Raw genomic sequence first — 22,229 nt, 5'->3', positions numbered from 1 at the left:
CAGCATTCGGTCGCATCACTTCATGGCAAACAGATGGGGAAAACCATGGAAATGGTGACAGACTTTATTTTCCTGGGCTCCAAAATCACTGCAGATGATGGCTGCAGCCATGAAATTAAAAGACGCTTACTCCTTGGAAGGACAGCTCTGATCAACAGAGACAGTGTATTAAAAAGGAGAGACATCGCTTTGCCAACAAAGGTCATTATAGTCAAAGCTCTGGTTTTTCCTGCAGTCATGTATGGAGGTAAGAGTTGGACCGAAAAAAGAAGCTGAATGCCAAAGAATTGAGGCTCTGTTATGGTGCTGCTGCAGAAGACTCTTGAGCGTCGTTTAGACTGAAAGGAGAGCAAAACAATCAATCCTAAAGGAAATCAACCCTGAATATTCATTGGAAGGACTGTTGCTGAAGCTGAAGCTCCAATACTTTGGTAATCTAATGTGAAGGGCCAACTTATTGGAAAGGACCCTGATGCTGGGAAAGATTGAAGGTGGAAGGAGAAGGGGACAGCAGAGGATGAGATGGTTAGATTAGCATCATTGACTCAAGGAACATGAATTTAAGCAAACTCCTGAGATAGTGGAAGACAAACGAACTGCTGTGCTGCAGTCCATGCGACTGCAAAGAGTTGGACTCAGCAACTCAGCAACAACAGTGTAAAACGAAATCCCTGTGGGAGTTGGTGTAGGGTAAGATCTCTCTCTAGAGTCAAACAGATTGTGTGTTATTGAATCTGCAATTGCTACTACCAACTTGTAAATTAGTCATGTTGTTTCACTGTTGTTTCCTTATCTGCAAAATGAGTGGTGAATTTGTCTAGTCTCTTAAGGCATATGCAAAATAAGTGGAGTATTCAGGTCCATTCGTTAAAGTAATGGTGGTGGTGGTTTAGTCACTAAGTCATGTCCAACTCTTGTGACCCCATGGACTGTAGCCTGCCAGTTTCTTATGACCAGAGGATGCTCCAGGCAAGAATTCTGCGGTGGTTTGCCATGCCCTCCTCCAGGGGATCTTCCCAACCCAGGGATCAAACCCAGGTCTCCTGCATTGCAGGTGGATTCTTTACCAACTGAGCTATGCATCAAGCCCTTGATAAAGCAATCAGTTCAGTTCAGTTCAGTCACTCAGTCGTGTCCGACTCTTTGCAACCCCATGAATCACAGCACGCCAGGCCTCCCTGTCCATCACCAACTCATGTCCATCGAGTCGGTGATGCCATCCAGCCATCTCATTCTCTGTCGTCCCCATCTCCTCCCGCCCCCAATCCCTCTCAGCATCAGAGTCTTTTCCAGTGAGTCAACTCGTCCCATGAGGTGGCCAAAGTATTGGAGTTTCAGCTTTAGCATCAGTCCTTCCAACAAACACCCAGGATTAATCTCCTTTAGAATGGACTGGTTGGATCTCCTTGCAGTCCAAGGGACTCTCAAGAGTCTTCTCCAGCACCACAGTTCAAAAGCATCAATTCTTCGGCGATCAGCTTTCTTCACAGTCCAACTCTCACATCCATACATGACCACTGGAAAAACCATAGCCTTGACTAGACGGACCTTTGCTGGCAAAGTAATGTCTCTGCTTTTTAATATGCTATCTAGGTTGGTCATAACTTTCCTTCCAAGGAGTAAGCGACTTTTAATTTCATAAAGCAATACCATTAATCTAATGGATCCTTCTGAAGTCAATTCCAATGTAATAACATAATGGAGACTTATTAATGACAAGTATTTGCTATAATTATTATTGATCAGTTATTATTACTGTACACTCTGAATATTTCAATGAAACATACTTACAATATTTAAAATACCACTAATGAAGAATAGCTATTAGTATAAACACATTAGGAAAAATATATCTATATGCAAAAAATATTCACTTACTTAAAAATGTTAAGCACCTGATTTCCTCAGATATGCAGATGATACCGCCCTTATGGCAGAAAGTGAAGAGGAACTAAAAAGCCTCTTGATGAAAGTAAAAGAGGAGAGTCAAAAAGCTGGCTTAAAGCTCAACATTCAGAAAACTAAGATCATGTCATCTGGTCCCATCACTTCATGAGAAATAGATGGGGAAACAGTGGAAACAGTTTCAGACTTTATTTTTTGGGGCTCCAAAATCATTGCAGATGGTGTTTGCAGTCATGAAATTAGAAGATGCTTACTCCTTGGAAGGAAAGTTAGGACCAACCTTGATAATATATTAAAAAGCAGAGACACTACTTTGCCAACAAAGGTCCGTCTAGTCAAGGCTATGGATTTTCCAGTGGTCATGTATGGATGTGAGAGTTGGGCTGTGAAGAAAGCTGATCGCTGAAGAATTGATGCTTTTGAACTGTGGTGTTTGAGAAAATGCTCAAGAGTCCCTTGGACTGCAAGGAGATCCAACCAGTCCATCCTAAAGGAGATCAGTCCTGGGTGTTCATTGGAAGGACTGATGCTAAAGCCGAAACTCCAATACTTTGGCCACCTCATGGGACGAGTTGACTCACTGGAAAAGACTCTGATGCTGGGAGGGATTGGGGGCGGGAGGAGAAGGGGATGACAGAGGATGAGCTGGCTGGATGGCATCACCAACTCGATGGAGGTGAGTTTGAGTGAACTCTGGGAGTTGGTGATGGACAGGGAGGCCTGGCATGCTGCAGTTCATGGGGTCGCAGAGTTGGACACGACTGAGCAACTGAACTGAACTGAAGCACCTGAGTTTTTTACACTTGAGTTGGCATCATTCCTAATTATATGTAATACTAAGTTGAAATATTTATATTCAGTTAAATGGAAGTATAGCAATATGAACATTGTATTTAACATCATCATACACTATTAGGATGTGGTTTAAAATAAGTTTATCAAAAGTTTCAATTTAGCATTCTTTCAATAATAATAGAATTCACACAAATTTTGATGCATACAGTAGCACTTTGCATTTACATGAAATTCAGTATCTTATTTAGCAAAGGTCTGAATGTTGTTTGCAATCTAGACATTATGGCATTAAGCTATTGATCATCAGAATTATTCTGTTGAAGGATCCCTGGGAATATGAGTTAGTACTAGCTGATACTAGATTTAAAGCTATAGTTTAAAAAGGTCCTTTTCTTGAAAGGACGCTTCATCATATTTTTCATTAAATTTAGGACTATCATCTGTAGTAAAAAAAAAAAAGAAAAATATATTAGGTAAGAACATATTATTGAGAGTTTAATTCTTCACAATTAAGCTCGTGACCTTGTTACTATTTCTGACTTCAAATAAAGTTTTCAAAGTATATTTTCTTAACATAAGACATGAACAAATGCATGTGATGACCTCAGACAAATGACTACCTCTCTGAGCTTCGATTGCCTCATCTTAAATGACAGTTTGCTTATTGAACCACAGATCCTTTTGTTTCCTCTTTCATTTTCCATTCTTTTTTCCCCCTCATTTACAAATATCTGAGTAATCATAAGACACCAGGCATAGTTCCAAGACTCTGGGGTGCCCAACAGAGAAACAAACAAAACATAAATGATGTTTTCATTCTACTGGGAATACTAATAATGTCTGATTAATAATAATTTTATACAGACTAATGTGTATACAGGAAATAATGTATCTCTACTCCCTTCTCCAATAATGCTTAGTTTTTTGTTAGTCTCCTTCATACAGACTTTCTATTTTTTAATTAGATTTGATTCTCTGTGTACTGGAGCACAGGATCTATGGCTTTTAGTGCAGCATTTTTGGTTGGCATTTGAGTAAATAGATGAATAAATTATATTGAGCAGATATTCAATTCCAAGGTTGAAAATAAGATTCTGTCCCAACAAAACACATGCTTTTTATATAATTTTTGACAGAGTCTAAAAAAAAGTGGATATGAACTCCAAAGTCTGATTTATGCTACAGTTCTAAAACTCACCCTTTGTTTTGTCAATAGATGATACTTTACACTAACACATCAATGGGCTTCTCTGGTGGCTCAGTGGTAAGGAATCCACCTGCCAGTGGAGGAGACGTGGGTTCCATCCCTGGGTCAGGAAGATCCCCTGGAGAAGGAAATAACAGCGCAGTCCAGGATTCTTGCCTAGGAAATCCCACAGACAGGAGCCTGGAGGGCACAAACCATGGGTTCACAAAGAATCAGACACGATTGAGCACGAGCGTGAAGGGACAAGGAAAGTCTGATGACAACACATCAGGACTTTTGCCATGTGCATCTTTAATGTTCCTATTCCTGCTTCCTCTTTCCAAAACAGAAGCATGTACTGTGTCAGCAGGCAAAATTCAGTTATTACAATGACTGCTAATAGAGAATATGCAATAAACCTGAAAGAGTTTTGTGGGAGCAACTCAGTTCTTGTAATAATGTAGTTTAAGTTAATAACCAATTTAACTTCAATAGCAAGCTATTGACTTGTGATTCTCTTCTTTTTTAATGCAGGCATGTATTTGCTATGAGAAGGTGATGATCTGAGCCATAGTCAGCTCCAGGTCTTGTTTTTACTGACTGTATATAGCTTCTCCATGTTTGGCTACATAGAATATAACCAATTTGATTTCAGCATCAGCCATTGGGTGATGTCCATGTGTAAAGTCATCTCTTGTGTTGTTGAAAAAGAGTGTTTGCTATGACCAGTGTGTTCTCTTGGCAGAATTCAGTTAGCCATCACCCTGTTTCATTTTGTTCTCCAATCCCCAGTGATGAATAGAGCATCTTTTTTTTTTTCTTTTTTTGGTGTTAGTTCTAGTAGGTCTTCTCGGTCTTCACAGAACTGATCAGCTTCTTCAGCATCGGTGGTAGGGGCATAGACTTGAATTACTGTGGTTACATTACCGCATGTTAAGTGGCTTGCCTTGGAAATGAACTGAGATCATTCTGTCATTTTTGAGATTGCACCCGAGTACTGCATTTTGGACTATTTGGTGATTATTAGGGCTACTCCATTTCTTCTATAGGATTTTTGTCCATGGTAGTAGATATAATGGTCATCTGAATTAAATGCGCCCATTCCCGTCCATTTCGCCCATTCCCGTCCATTTTAGTTCACTGAGTCCTAAGATGTTGGTGTTTATTCTTACCGTCTCCTGCTCTCTTAGTAAATTAGCCTGGTGTAAACTATGTTGTAGAGATAGTAATAAACTCTCAACTTACTGGGATTATGTCAAAGGGCCGTAAACTATCTCTGAATCGCCTGACCCAGTTGCCTGACTGCTTCCTGCCATCTCTTGTGTTCGATGTCTTCTATTTGCCTCTGATATCCACTGTGCACTTGAGTCTCTGAAGGACTTGCATAAATGGTATGAAGGGACAGCCGTGTGCTCAGGATTCTGGCTGGATTTAGTTAATAGGAAAACTTTTTCAAAGATTCACTGGCAAATACATTAGATATTTATTTCCTTGCTCCTTTATTTGGGATTTGCCTATGTCCCTCAACCAAATGAAACTTCTCTTTCCAAGGCAGCTCTCTCCAGAAGAAACTTCCTTTCTAGCTTCCAGAAATGTTTTCTCCCCTACTCATGAAGGGCTTCCCTGGTGGCTCAGAGATAAAGAATCTACCTACAGTGCAGGAGACCCAGGTTCAATCCTGAGTCAGGGAGATCCGCTGCAGAAGGGATAGGCTACCCACTCCCATATTCTTGTCTGGGAAATCCCATGGACAGAGGAGCCTGGTGAGCTACAGTCCGTGGGGTCGCAAGGGTCAGACACAACTGAAGCAACTAAGCAGCAGCAGCAAGCTCACTAAAAAGGGGCAAGGCTGATGACAACCACTCTTACTAGCCTGGGAGCCCCGACCTTTTCATGCAGTTCCCTTGTATCTTGCCTTCTTTATATTTGGTCCCTTTATAAAATCTTCCTTCAGTTATCCTCATTTTAACTTGCCGTCTGCTTCCAACTGGGACTCTGACTGATAAACACACTAAGTACAAGTCTTTGAAACTTAATATTTTAATTATCCATAAAGATCGCTCTAAGAATAAAGGCATCAAAAAGATAAACATCCAGCCTTCCTTTTAGAGGAGCCTTATAAAACCGTTTGGTAGTAACGAAATGATAAAACGCAGTCCAAACCTCTCCATGACTACACATCTTCTAACCCCTAAATGCAAATATGTCTAATTATTTATATTTATAGCTACAATGTAATTATATTATCCACAACTGTATTGGTGATTTAACAAGATATACTCTGCACTGCCAGCATATTAAAAACAAAATCAAATTAATGAAAATAATAGCATTTTTTGCTTGAATAGCATATAGAAATACCTGCAGAAATATAATTGCTATAAGTGATGTTATGGTACTTTGAGCAATAATGAAAATCTATTAGACAAATATAAATTCAGACATGTTGAATATTGCTTCTAAATTAAAGTAAAAAGAAAGAAACATGACTTCTTTCTGCACTGGGGTTTTCAAGGTCACATATGTTTATCTCAGTTTAATTAGAATTTGAAATCCAATTTCAGGGTACATTTGGCAGGTTTAAAATCATATTTGAAGAAATGATAAAATAAATATTTGAGCAATATGTTGAGATAATCATCTCAAAACTGTATAAAATAAGATACAAGATTAAAATTGTTGAGAATTGTGTAAGTAATACTTTTATTTTAAAAGAACTAAGGACAAGTCAACTTAGTTCAACAGTCAAATAAAAGTAGCAGAGCGAGGGAGGAAATCAAGAATAATATACTGTGGGGATAATAGTCTAACCTCTTACTCATGAATTAGTTACTATAAAATTTGCAAAAGTTACATGTTCAGAGGAGTTCAGAAAACTTCATATGTTCCAATTTCCCTTTTTGCTGTTAGTATTTTATTACACAGATTGTAGATTTCTGAAAAAAAAATCTATCTTATCTTCTCTATAAACAGCAACCCACACTTAAATTTACTGATAATAAATAAGGATTGTTGAAAAAGTATCAAGATATTCAAGTTTCATTTCACATCCTGAGTTACCATTAATCATCTTTCTCCAGCATCCTTCACAATGGATTCCCACTTCCCTTTAGACAGGCTGCAGGGTAGACCTGTAATTACAGCTATTCCAAAAGCACGTGTGACTCTCTTCTAAGGTGGAAGATTCTCTGTGGGAAGCACCTAACTCAGTTATCTTTGCTTGGCCAAATACTGAACACATCTTTGCACAGAGAAGGTACTCCAGAAACTATTAAATTGAAACATTATGTTGCTGAAACAGAAATATAATCATGGAATACAGATATTAAAGCTATCATGTTTGGGACATTTTCCTATATAAAATCAACTCCTAAATTAATATTCCCTCACTTTCCAGAAATAGAACTCACCTACTCATATATGAAAGAGAATAGTGGGTTTAAATAAGATGACAATGATGATAATCTCAACTCAACTGGTGTATAATTCTGAAAATGTGGATAAATCACAGACTTTGATTTGTTGAGATGATGTTTCTTCCTTATAAAATTAAGGAATCCAAAATTAGAAGGGGACTGAATATTTGCAAAATGTTTGCTTGATAATATAAAGCTAATCTATTTTAATACATGCAAATCAATGCATAGCACTTTAATTCAAATATATGCACTTGGAGGTAATATTTTATAGTTTTGTGGTAATTTTATGGACTATATATTTACATGTTAAGCATATATTATATGATATCATTCGCTTTTCACTGAAGTTAGAATCTTGATTAAAAAATTTTAAATACATGAATCTGATTAAACTGCATGAAAGAAGTATGTGCATTCAGATGTTGTATATATAATCAGAATTAAAAATAAATTGCACATGGCTTGTTTTAATGTAATTCATGTATAATAGATAATCTAGTAGCACTTCCAATACTGATTCCTGATATAAGGTTATTGCCTTTACCAATAGAATTTATGCATATTAAAAACACTGTGGAGCTGATTTTGAATATCCTTCATAAAGACGTAGTTTTTAATATGACTATTAAATACCAAGGATTTTTAAAAAGCTTATAGAGTATTTTTAAAATCTAGCTTTATTTTATTCATCACTATTTCAAATACAAGTACACATTCCTTTCTATACCACCACTTAGTAATATCCCAGATGAAAAGGAAAGACAAGAATTACATATTCTACATATTTTTTATTAGATATTCTTCTCTTAATGTTTTATTTCTAGGAGAGATGAGGGTAATGACTGTATTTCTGAATTTATAGTCTAAGATCACCAACTATCACTCTAATAGTCCTTACCGCTAAAAGGCAGGTTTCTCTGTCTGAAGAATCTCTGAGGAAAGTAGTAACAGGATGGTTTTTGGAGGTAGTCAAGAGTTTGGATTTGTAGTTTACCAAGTTAACTCTATGTTTGGAGAAACAGATAATAGACAGGGCTTCTACCCTCTTCATACCTCTTTACAGCATATTAGAAAAAGAAAAATCTCAGAATATTATGAAAAAGCCGTAAAACAACTACTTCCTCAATGTTCCTGAGGAAAACTAGTCTTTGAATTCCTAAACCTATTAGTGATATCTTTCTCTTAGTTCATGTAACAAAAATACCGCAGCCTGGGTGGCTTCAAAAACAACGGAAAATCATTTCTCAGGGTTCCGGAGGCTAAGCTCAAGCTCAAAGCCCCGGCAGGCAGGATCTGTGGAGAGCCCACTTCTCTGTTCACAGACAGCTGTCTTTTCTCTGCGGCGTCACTTGGTGGAAGGTGCGAGAGAGTTCTCTGAAGTCTGTTTTATAAGGCCATCCATTTTACTCATAAAGTTTCCACCCTCTTAACCTAATCACTTCCCAAAGATTCCACCTCCAAATACTATCACACTGGAAATTAGGATTTAACACATTGTGAGAAGATGCAAACATTCCATCTATCACAATATTTTAACTAAAAAAAAAAAAAAAGCATTTTTGGAGGAAAAGCTTCTTTGATTAAGCACTAAAAATTATTTTTTTAGAAAACACAGAATGGACTCAAAAGAGCCATTATTTACTTCTATAGTGAACACCGCAATTCCTGCTGAAGAGTCCTTTGCCTTTTCTCCATGTGTGTATATGAGTGAATAACTTTATTTTTATTTATTTTTTAATTGAAATATAGTTGATTTATAATACTGTGTTATTTTCGAGTACACAATAGTTTTAAATGAGATAAAATCTAGTTCACCTAATAGTACTGCACTGAGTTCAGAGACCTGTCAAGACAGAGTGAATAAAATCTCATCTTCAAATAAGAGAATGGAATATTGAGTTAGCAGGTGGACAGAAGTGAAAGAGTTAATTGTTTGGGTGCTGGCAGGACTGATTGTGGATTTCTCCAGTCTATAGAATACAGGAAGGACCAAGGAACAGAACTAAGTTCACTTGTTAGAAAAATAATCCTTTTATGGTTCTGGGCAATTTAAACTCCTCTGTAACAGGAATTCTTTTTTTTTTTATTTAATGTAGATATCATAAAATACTTTCAGATGTTCACTGGCATCTTCAGAACTCTTTTAAAACCATTTTAGGTTCACTAGATAGGAAGTAGATAAATCAGTACATAGAGTGCGTGGGTCAAAACACATTTCTTGAACCATAAAAATGGGATTTTAACCAAAAGTATAAAATATCAAAGACCATTATTCTACATTCATAGAGTGATTCCACAGATATATAGCTATATTATATGATATCTTCAGAGAACTGGTGAAATGATGTTTTATTCTCATGTATCTAAAGGAGAGTCATGCTTAACTTATATAAGCTTTCTTATAAATATGGACAAAAATGACCACATCATGAAATATTGTTTAATCACTATGCTGTGGTCTGTAGAACTGCAGATGTATAATGTAGATATTGTTCTTTTGGTTTTTTTTTTTTTTTGCTGTTAATATGTATCATCCTTCAGATGAATTCCTCTGAGTTACTATCAAGTGGTTGTTTCAAAGGCATCATCAGGTTTTTTTAAATTTTACCCATGGAAATAATCACACAATTAAAACAGCGTAAAACTCATTTGAGTACAGAAAGTTTCAGACTTAATTTTCCATAACACATTGAAAATTTTAATTTAATTAAACCATTTCTCTGTACGACTTTCTTTTTCTAAAATAATAGGTGACTTTAGTTGATTCACCCCAAGCCATAGCCCATAAAATTATCTATTATATATAGATTTTCAGGAAATAAATGTAAATATATGCAAATGATTTAGGACATGGGAAGACTGCCAATAGGGGTCCTTGGGCAGTGGTCCCCAACCTCTAGGATCTAATGCGCGGTGGTCTGAGGCGGAGTTGATGCAATAATAATAAAAACAAAGTGCACAATAAATGTGATGCGTTTGAATCACCGCAAAACCTCCACCGCTACCTGCCGCCCACTCGTGGAAAACTGTCTTCCACAAAACTGGTCCCTGGTGCCAAAAAGACTGGGGACCACAATACTAGGGGATTTGAACCAATAATAGAGCAAGAAAGAAAGAAAGTGAAGTCGGTCAGTTGTGTCTGACTCTATGCGACCCCGTGGACTATAGCCCGCCAGGCTCCTCTATCCATGGGATTCTCCAGGCAAGAACAAGAGTGGATTGCCATTTCCTTCTCCAGGGGATCTTCCCGTCCTAGGAATCGAACCCTGGTCTCCTGCACTGCAAGCAGACTCGACTGACTGAGCTCCGAAGGAAGCATAAGCGCTGTATTTCAGCAGCGTCAGCAGTTGCTGGCACACGCCACACGCAGCAGGAGAGGACTGCCCTGGACGCTCAGGGTTCCCAGCCATTTTCACTCTTTAGGCTCCAAATTTCAGGCTTCTCTAGTGGGAGCCAACCCTTTTCAGATATTTTAGGTTAAAAATACGCTTTACCTTAAAGCTAGCCAATGATTACTTATTTAAAAAAAAAAAAAAACTATATATAGCCCTTAAAAGAAGCTACTAACATTTGTTTTTCTCTGGGACTTCATCTCTAATGTCCCTTCCCACTGAACTAGTCTCCAGGCTGTTTTTCAATCGTGTACTTTGTCTCTTCAAATGTGCTGTGCTTAATGTGACACTGGGCACTCCAGGAAGATTGCTAAGTACTAAATGCTTTCTTAAAAGCCACAAGATCTTTTGAGAAAGGCTCCAAAGAGCTCTGTTGCCAGCTTCCTGATGGAAAGAGAAGCATCTTTATTATCTACTGTGTTAAACAAGCCCCTCAGGACATTCGCAGATACTAACACGCCGAAGAATTGATGCTTTTGAACTGTGGTGTTGGAGAAGACTCTTGAGAGTCCCTTGGACTGCAAGGAGATCCAACCAGTCCATTCTAGAGGAGATCAATCCTGGGTGTTCATTGGAAGGACTGATGCTAAAGCTGAAACTCCAATACTTTGGCCGCCTCATGCGACGAGTTGACTCACTGGAAAAGACTCTGATGCTGGGAGGGATTGGGGGCGGGAGGAGACGGGGACGACAGAGAATGAGATGGCTGGATGGCATCACCGACTCTGTGGACATGAGTTTGAGTGAACTCCGGGAGTTGGTGATGGACAGGGAGGCCTGGCTGCTGTGATTCATGGGGTCGCGGAGAGTCGGACACGACTGAGCGACTGAACTGAACTAAACTGAACTGAACACGCAGCACCCCGCCCCCGTCTCGGCTCCTCGCCCCGGGGCCTGACCTCTGCTGTTGCTGAGGTGCCAGCCTCTCCAGGGACTGCTCAGGGACCAGACTCATCCCCGACGAGCCCGGAGGCTTCCCTTTCCCCGTGAGCTGTGCTTCACTCCGGAACAAGTGTTCTTGGAGGAAACTGGGCGGGCTCCCCAGGGGACGCAGGGGTCAAGGAGCCACCTGCCATACAGGAGATGCAAGAGACACGGGCCTGATCCCCGAGTTGGGAAGAGCCCCCGGAGTAGGAATGACACTCCGCTCCCGCGTTCGTGCCTGGGAGGTGCTGTGGGCAGAGGAGCCCGGCAGGCTAGGTCCACGGGGTTGCAGAGCGTCAGACCCGCTGAGCCACCGAAAGGAGCTGGGTGGCACCGCCTGGAAGAGGAGCGCGGCGGACGACTGATAAAGCGGCTTCTTTAAAGGGAAGTGAGACTCATGTGATCCGCTTTTCTCCTCTAGTCAGCTGTGGAGACGCAGCGGCTCCCTTTGCCTCTCTGAAGACTCCCCGCGAGCCCAAGCACTGCTTTACATCCTCCGAAGCTGTCGTCACCTCCGCACTGCATGAAGTCAAATATCTGCGCTTTCCTTCCTGCTTCACCCTAACGCCACCTTCTCTCTTGCTTCCCTGCTCTCTTGCTCCCTACTGAAGTGTCAAGAGAAGGCAATGGCAACCCACTCCAATATTCTTGCCTGGAGAATCCCATGGATGGAGGAGCCTGGTGGGCTACAGTCCATGGGGTCGCAAAGAGTCGGACACGACTGAGCGACTTCACTTCACTTCTCTTCACTGAAGTGTTAGCACTTAAATTTTGGCATGGACTGAAAATACACCCAACCAAAGAGTTATTCTTAAAAGCATCTGCAACTTGTTTATAGAGTATATAATACACACTACTTTTTTGAATCAAAGGTATAAAATATATATTAAAATTGAAATTAAAAGATAGAATGAAGATAATTCTCAAAGAACATGTATTAATGGTATAACTTTTACTAAATATATTAATTTTAAATATATTAATATTATCAGTAATACCTTGACGGAATCATTGTAGCTGACTGTATGTCATAGTGAAACAGTAAAAAACTTAGTCTTAATTGTCTTGAATCTGGGACTTAAGGAATTATATTTGTATCTAAGTTAAATGTATATTTGGAAGGATTGATGCTGAAGCTCCGGTATTTTGGTCACCTGATGTGAACAGCCAACTCATTGGGGAAGTCCCTGATGCTGGGAAAGATTGACGGCAGGAGGAGAAGAAGAGGTCAGAGGATGAGACGGCTGGATGGCATCACCGATGCAATGAAATACAAACGTGGGCAAACTTCGGGAGACAACGAGGGACAGGAAGTCCTGATGTGCTGCCGTCCATGGGGTCGCAAAGAGTCAGACACGACTGAGCAGCTAAACAGCAACATAAATATGTATTTAAAAATGGCTTTAAAGTTGTAGTAAAAGACAAAATTAAACAAATATAAGTCATCTTTTGTATACAGGTTTAGTTGCTTTAGGATAAATATTTGTTTATAAACAACATATACAGTTTTTCTCTCTCAAGTAACTACCTAATGATGCTGTCAATGTGATATTGAGAATCCACTCTCTTTTGGGCTTTAAAGAAACAAATTGGAAAACTAGCATTGCCATATAGATGTTATTACGTCTAAAGCAGATAACTAGTGTGAAACTGCCGTGTAGCCCAGGGAGCTCAGTTCAGAGCTCTGTGATGACCTAGGGGAGGGGGAAAAGGGATGGGAGGCAGATTCAAGAGGGAGGGAATGTACATCCACGTATATCTGATTCACCTTGTTGAACAGCAGAAACTAACACAGCATTGTAAAGCAATTATACTCCAATAAAAATAAAATCATTTATAAGTGCATATTTAACTTAGATACAAATGTGATCTCTTAAGTTCCAAATTCCAAACAAATATGCCAAGCTTTTTTATTGTTTATCCTTTTGCCAAATTTATCCTCAAGGCTTAGATTCCCTACGCCATGCTCTAATGCATGCATGATAACTTACAACATCTCTTATGCATGTGAGTTAATCAAAAAGAATTAAGAGGGGAAGGTCTGACATGATTCTTCTCATAAGCATGAGTCAGGAATCGCACACACAACTTTCTCTCATAGCCCCAAACAGACCTTAGTCATAATGCTTATCTACCTGCAAAGGAGATTTGAAAAGGCAGTATCCCCATAGATATACTATTAACTAATCTTTGAAAGGGCACCAAGCATACACAAGGGGGAAAATAAAGCCTCTTCAATAAAGCATGTTGGGAAAACTTGAAATCCACATGGAAGAGAAGGAGAAGAAAAGAAAGAATGGAAGAAAAAAAGGAAGCACTGTGGATCTTTAATATATACCATACATAAAAATCAATTCAAAAGTGATTAAAAACTAAAAGTAAGGACTGAAACTGTACAACTCTTGGAAGAAAATATAACTATAAAGCTGCTTGATATTATCCTTAAAAACTATTTGGATACAGCACCAAAAATAAACAAGTTGGACTGCACCAGATAAAAATCTTCTGCAAAACAAAAGAAACAGTCAAAAGACAAACTGTTTATGAAATGGAGAAAATGTTTGCAGACTATAAATCTGATGAAGGGTCAATGCCTAAAATATATAAGGAATTCTTACCACTCAATAACACTATAATAAATAACTGGAGTAAAAATGAGCAACAGATTTGAATAAACATCTTTTCCTAAGAATGGCCAAGTGAGTGGTTAACAAGTATATGAAAAGCTGCTCACCTTCAATAATCATCAGGGAAATATGAATCAAAATGACAATTAAATATCACTTGTTTGGACAGCCTTATTAAAATACAAACAACAGCAAGCCTTGGAGAGGATGTGGAGAAAAGGGAACCCTCATGCGCTGTTGGTGGAAATGTAAATTGGTGCAGCCAATATGGAAAACAGTATGGAAGTTCTTTAACAGTTAAAACTGGAGCTGCCATATTATTTAGCAATTGCATTCATGTCTTGGAATTTATCAAAAGAATAAAAAAACACTAACTCAGAAAAATCATATGTACCTCTATGTTCATTGCAGCATTTTCTGCAATAGCCAAAATATCAAAACAAACCAAGTGTTCATCAATAGGTGAATGGATTAATGGAGACACAGTAATTTTACATGAAATAGAATACTACTCATCAACTGTGGAAAACAGTAAGGAGGCTTTTCAAAAAGTTACTTTCAGGATACCATATGATCTAACAATCCCATTTCTGGATATTTATCCAAACCACTTTGCTGACAAAGGTCCATATAGTCAAAGCTATGATTGTTCAAATGCGAGAACTGGGCCATAAAGAAGTCTGAGTGCTGAAGAACTGATGCTTTCTCGTTGTGGTGCTGAAGAAGACTCTTGAGAGTCCCTTGGACTGCAAGGAGATCAAACCACTCAACCTTAAAGGAAATCAACCCTGAGTATTCATTGGAAGGATTGTCGCTGAAGCTAAAGCTCCAATACTTTGGCCACCTGATGCAAAGAGCCCACTCATTGGAAAAGATCCTGATGCTGCGAAATATTGCAGGCAGGAAGAGAAGGGGGAGGCAGAGGATAAAATGGTTAGGTAGCGTCACTGACTTAATAGACACCAATCTGAGCAAACTCTGGGAGAAATAGTGGAGGACGGGGGAGACTTTTGTGCTCCAGGACATGAGGTCTCATGGTCAGACACGACTTAGTGGCTGAACAACAGCTAGACTGAAATCAAGATCCTGAAGGTACACCTACCTGCACTTCTACGCTCACTGCAGCATTATGCACAATAGTGAAGACATTGAAACGGCTCACTGCCTATCAGGGGACGATAAAGAAAATGTGGGATACTCATGCGATGGAGTATTATTCAGCTTTTAAAAGGGGGAGATCCTGCTGTTTATGACAATATGGATGGTCTTGGAGGACATTATGTTCATTGAAATAAGCCAGATACAGACTGACAAATACTGTACAGTCTCACTTACATGTGGAACCTAAAACAGTCATAATCATAGAAGCAAAAGATAGAAGAGTGATTACCAGGGTCTAAGAGCTAGAGAAATGAAGACATGTTGGTCAAGGGCCACACAGCTGAGTTACGTAAGTGCAGGAGATCTAATGCATACAGCATGGTGACTGTAGGTAACAGTACTGCAACTTGTACTTGAAATGTGATAGAAAGTACATCCTGTGTGTTCTTGCCCTTCACACACACACACAAACTCATACAAAGGTAACTATATGAGGTGACAACTATCCTAAGTATGTTGTGGTGATTATTTAAGAATCGATACATATAATAATTAATTTGTATACTTTAAATATGCATGATAAGAAACAAGGAAAGAAAATGCAGTCTTTAGCTGACAGAAGAAGTGCCCAGCTGAAATGTATTAATCCTAATAGTGGAAGAAAGTAGAATTATTTCACGAAGGGCGTAGGTACCTTCACCAGTCTCCACCACCCACCCTATAAGCACATAGCCTTCCCCAAGGGAGTCCCTCCCCTTCTACTCAGTAACTGTTCAGGTCAGCGTCCAGGACTTCTGGTCTTCTACCTAGTCTGGCTGTGGCTACCTGTGATCTGACTGCTTATAAACAAACAAACAAAAAAAAGGAAATAAGCACCATGATTATTTCCAACGATTGTTATACAGAATACATAACATCCAAGTCAATGGTCTTAAGCAATTACAGAGCCCACCCTGGCGGGGATGGTAAACACAGCCTGCTTTGATGATGGAAGAAGTTCCTCAGTGAATACGTCCGCCATAACTTGATTCTGCTCTTTGCAAGAAATATCTTTGCTCACTGTTTTCCCAATCATTTGCCTTTCCTCTCTGAATATTAGTTTTATAAAACAGTTGTGACTGGTGACTTAAAGGCTAAGTTGTGTCTGACTCTTGCAACCCCGTAGACTGTCACCCACCCATCTCCTCTGTCCTGGGATTTCCCAGGCAAGAATACTGTAGATGGTTGCCATTTCCTCCTCCAGGGAATCTTCCTAACCCAAGGATCAAACCTGAGTCTCCTAGATTGCAGGCGAATTCTTTACCAACTGAGCCCCCAGGAAAGCTCACTATACATATTCAAGCCCCAATCAATTTGACAGGGACATTAATGTTTACAAACAACTATTCAAGGTAACATGGTTTTATATTCCTGACTCCCTGTGCTATGTTTTCCTTTATCCATATGGTCTGGCCTGGGACACACATCCATTGTTCCACAAGGTGTTTAAGAGCATATTAAAAACTGCTGAGCAAGTGTTACATAGTCTAATTCTGTTAAATTTACTGACCCGAAAGCCATCTGTCCTGAACTAAAATGCTCAGAATATCAGTAGGTAGTTTATTTTTATGGTAATAAATGATGTACCATGTGAATTAAACCAGAGAGATAGCGTAAGTGGCTCCAAATTAGTCAAATGGGACCTTCTCTCTTCCAGTTCTGGGGCATAATAAAATTTGCCTAGCTACTGAAAGATTGATTGACCAGATGTGTTCTACATCTTAGAGAGAATGCAAAATCTGACTCTAGAAAATGGATCAAATTAATTCAGAACGAATGTGCTCTTATGACAGCTTTATTCTGTTTTGTAAATATTTAAGGCATTAAAAAATATAAAGAACAATCACAAATCACCTATGTAGGCACCATCTAGCTTAAGATATAAAACATTATCATTAGAATTCAGGTTGTATTGTAATCAAACCTGATGCATCCCTTTTCTTCTGCATAGAAATCCCTGTGGTATTCTCATGGATTAGCCATCACAGGCAACGTTTTTATTTCCCACAATTATAGATCAAATACAGCAATAATATTCTATAGATCTAAAATGTGTATAAACTGTGTATATGCAAATATATTTGTGTCTGAATATATACAAAGACTATTTAATTTTTTAAAATGTCATGTATTTAATGATGTATTTACTCTACTTAAAAAAGGTATAATTTTAGTTTTCAATATGCAAAATTAAATACATCTCAACCAATTATATCTAACTGTACTATTGTATCTAAACTGGTGGATGGGTATGCTCAATGCCAGAGGATGAAAGAAAAGTATCAGGAGAAAAGTGATTTTTTTCCAAAACTACCCTCCCAGGAAAGCTCCTTTGACATTCACCCATATCAGTTCAAAAGAGCCTTAGTTCCTCTAAGTGTTTCTAATACTAGGTATGACATCCTATAAAATCCATACTTTACTCTTCTGTGTATTTTTCAGGATTGATTTCAGGGGAAGGATTCAGCAATCTGAGTTAAATCACAGTGTTATCACTTGCTGACATTTTCAATGTTAAGATTTTCAAATGTTACAACATGGTTTACTTTATTTTTATTGACTTTTATGGATAATTTTAATAGCAACCAGTATGTTCAGAGTTCCAGTCATATTTGAATAACTTTAAATAGTATGTTTCCAAGAGATTTATTTCATTTGAATTTTAAATGTATTATCATTAGTTATTCATAACATTTTCTTGTGATATTTCTAACTGTTCATCGACAGATATATCTTTAAAAAATTTCTTTAAAAAGATATATCTTTAAAAAATACAGTTATTTGCATTCTTCACTTTTCGTCTTGAGCATTGAGACATAAAGTTGTCTATTTATTGGTATTCCCACTTGTATTCTTTTGATTTACTTTTATTAGCAATTGGAGGATAATTGCTTTACAATGTTTCCGCCATATGGCAGCGTGAATCAGCCATAGATAGACGTTCCCTCCTGCTTGAACTTCCCTCCCACTTCCCCACCGCACCCTCTAGGTTGTCACAGAGCACCAGATTTGAGCCCCCGCATCACACGGCGACTTGCCCCGTCGATCTGCTTTCCCACGTGGTGATGTGAGCGTTTCAGCGCTGCTCTCTCACCGTTCCACCTCTGCTCGCCCCGCGGAGTCCGTAAGTCTGTCCTCTCCGGGGCTCCACCGCCGCCCTGCAGATCGGCTCATCAGTACCGCATATTTAGAGTCCGTATATAGGCATTAATATATGATATTTGTTTTCTCTCTGTCTGAGTTGCTTCACTCTGCATAATATGTCTAGGTCCCTCCATCCTGTTAGACCCGAGTCAAATGCATGCCTTCTCATAGCTGACGAATATTCCACTGCGTTTATGAACCACCGCCTCCTTAAGCGTCCGGCCGCGATGCACATCCAGCGCGTTTCCGCGTCCTCGCTGCTGTAAACGGAGCTGCAGTGAGCGCTGGGGGCACGTGCCTTTGTCAGCTGTGATTTCCTCAGGGCACATGCCCAGGAGTGGGACTGCTGGGTCACATGGTGGTTTTATTCCTAGTTTTCCAAGAAATTTTGATACTGTCCTCCATAGTAGCTGTTCCAATTTGCATTTCCACCAACAGTACAAGAGGGTTCACTTTTCTCTGTTCCCTCTCCAGAATATACTGTTTGTGGGTTTTTGTGATGATGGCCATCCTCTCTGTACATCTTTGGGCCTGGGTTTTCCACAAAATACACTTTTTAATTGAATTTCCAAACATCTATATCTTATGGCATTTTTTTTTTCTTTTCAAAATCCTTGGGTTAAATGATTTTATAACTTACCTTAACTTTCTTTATATTCCAAATAAGGTAATTACAATATAAACATTCATTTAATTGCCTAGCTGCATCTCACATACTGTGATATTTTAATATTTACGTATAATGTTTCAAAAGTTTATTATAATTTAAAAAAAACTATTCATAATTTGCAATGTGATTTTGTTTGACAGTTTGTGAAATATATGGGCTATATTTATTCTTTTCTTTCTAATTTTTGTTATTATATTCAGGACATAGTGTCTGTATGATATTGTTGCCATGGAAAAACGAATTTCTGCAATATTCAGAAATATGCTTAAGAAAGATAGCTCTTTACTATTGGTTGGATTCATGTTTGTGCAGAGTTCTATCAGGACAGTCTGATTAACTATGCTGCTCCTAAATTTATCTTTTTAATATTCTTGCCTGTGTGAACTATTGATTTCAGAAATGCTTTTTTCCAAGAATACCCTCCTAAATTTCCTGCTGTGACTATTTCAATTTTCCCTTTATATACGTTGATATTATGTGTTACATGCTAACTTCTGTGTGTGTGCTAAGTCACTTTAGTTAGTTCAGTTGCTCAGTCGTGTCTCACTCTTTGTGACCCCACGGACTACAGCACGCCAGGCCTCCCTGTCCATCACCAACTCCCAGAGTCCACCCAAACTCATGTCCATCGAGTCGGTGATGCCATCCAACCATCTCATCCTCTGTCGTCCCCTTCTCCTCCCGCCTTCAGTCTTTCCCAGCATCAGGGTCTTTTCCAGTGAGTAAGCTCCTCACATCAGGTGGCCAAAGTATTGGAGTTAGCATCAGTCCTTCCAATGAATATTCAGGACTGGTCTCCTTTAGGATGGACTGGTTGGATCTCCTTGCAGTCCAAGGGACGCTCAAGAGTCTTCTCCAACACCACACTTCAGAAGCATCCATTCTTCTGTGCTGTCTAGGTTGGTCATAGCTTTTCTTTCTAGGAACAAGCGTCTTTTAATTTCATGGCTGCAGTCACCACCTGCAGTGATTATGGAGCCCCCCAAAATAAAGTCTTTTACTGTTTCCATTGTTTCCCCATCTAAATCACTTCAGTCATGTTCAACTCTTTGTGACCCTATGGACTGTAGCCCTCCAGGCTCCTCTGTCCATGGAATTCTCCAGGCAAAAATACTGGAGTGTGTTGCAATTCCATTCTCCAGGGGATCTTCCCAACTCAGGGATTGAACTCCGGACTTCTGTGTCTCCTGCATTACAAACGATTCTTTACTGCTTAGCCACCAGAGAAGCCCCATGTGCTAAGTTATGTTAGCTTGATACCTAAAAACACGCATTAAATTGCCTGGGTTCTCAGAATGGCCTCCCAACTTGGCAGTTGTGTGATCTCAGGCAGGTTACTTGTTTCCTATCCCTGAGTTTCCTGGCAAATAAAAGGAGGGTGATAACTGTACCTAGAGTGAAGGTTATTAATTGGATTTCATAAATGTAATGGGGTTAAATGGTGCCTGGAATACCAGAGGTGCTACATAAAAGATTAATATTGTTATTGAACATATATAAATATATATACACATGAATATATGTGCATATAAGGTATAGTTTATATGCAGATATGAAAGCAAGTCCATGATTATTGTATTTTTGATAACTTTTTATCATGACATCTTTTTTCCATTAATTTTATTTTTTCAGCTTTATTGAGGTATAATTTACAAATAAAATGATAATACAGTTAATGTATGAAACATGATTTGTTATACATATACATAGTGAAAGGAATCCCACCATAGAATTGACTGGCACGTCCATCACCTTGTATATTCAAAGTTATACAAAACAGTACAGTTAATTATAGTCACCATGTTAAACATTAGTCAATCAGTCAGTTCAGGCAGTTCAATCACTCAGTCGAGTCTGCCTCTTTGTGACCCCATGGACTGCAGCACGCCAGGCCTCCCTGTCCATCACCAACTCCCAGGCTTTACTCAAACTCAAGTCCATTGAGTCGGTGATACCATCCAACTATCTCATCCTCTGTCGTCCCCTTCTCGTCCTGCCTTCAATCTTTCCAAGCATCAGGGTTTTTTTCAAATGAGTCAGCTTTTTGCGTTAGGTGGCCAAAGTATTGGAGTTTCAGCTTCAACATCAGTCCTTCCAATGAACATTCAGGAACATTCTTCCAGGGAATAAGCATCTTTTAATTTCATGGCTGCAGTCACCATCTGCAGTGATTTTGGAGGCCAAAAAATAAAGTCTGACACTGTTTCCACTGTTTCCCCATCTATTTGTCATGAAGTGATGGGACCAGGTGCCATGATCTTTGTTTTCTGAATGTTGAGTTTTAAGCCAATTTTTTCACTCTCCTCTTTCACTTTCATCAAGAAGCTCTTTAGTTCCTCTTCACTTTCTGCCATAAGGGTGGTGCCATCTGCATATCTGAGGTTATCGATATTTCTCCCAGCAATGTTGATTCCAGCTTTTGCTTCCTCCAGTCCAGCGTTTCTCAATGCTGAATAATATTCCCGTGCGTGTGTGTGTGTGTGTGTGTGCGCGTGCGTGTGTGTATGCGTGCGTGTGTGCGTGTGTGTGTGTGTGTGTGTGCGTGTGTGTGTGTGCGCGTGTGTGTGTGTATGTGTGTGTGCGCGCACATGCGCACACGCCACATTCTCTTCATTCATTTTTCACGGACAAACACTTAACCATTTTCATACAGCTACTGGCTACTGTAAATCATTCTGTGATGAACGTGAGAGTACAGCTATCTCTGAGGCAGTTATTTCTTCTCTAAGGACACACACCCAGAAGGAGGATTGCTGATGGCGCGGTAGCTCCATCTTGATTTTCTTGAGGAACCTCCGTGCTGCTCCCCGTGGGGGTGGAGAAGCCCTCTCCACTCCCTCTGGAGCTGTCTATTACTCCCTTCTGATCTGTTAGGATTTGCTCTCGATAGGTAGGCATTCTGGTGCTGGGTGCGTGGATATTTACAACTGGAATGTCCTCTAAATGAACTGACCTCTTTATCGCTACAAAATGACCTTCTTTGTCCCTCATTACAGTTTTTGGCTTAAAGTCTACTTCATGTGATAT

The sequence above is a fragment of the Moschus berezovskii genome, chromosome 16 (assembly GCF_049115385.1).
Source record: "Moschus berezovskii isolate FMDL1 chromosome 16, NW_MosBer_1.0, whole genome shotgun sequence".
Taxonomy (NCBI): Eukaryota; Metazoa; Chordata; class Mammalia; order Artiodactyla; family Moschidae; genus Moschus; species Moschus berezovskii.
The sequence above is the reverse complement of the archived record's forward strand: the minus strand, read 5'-3'. Positions refer to the sequence as shown.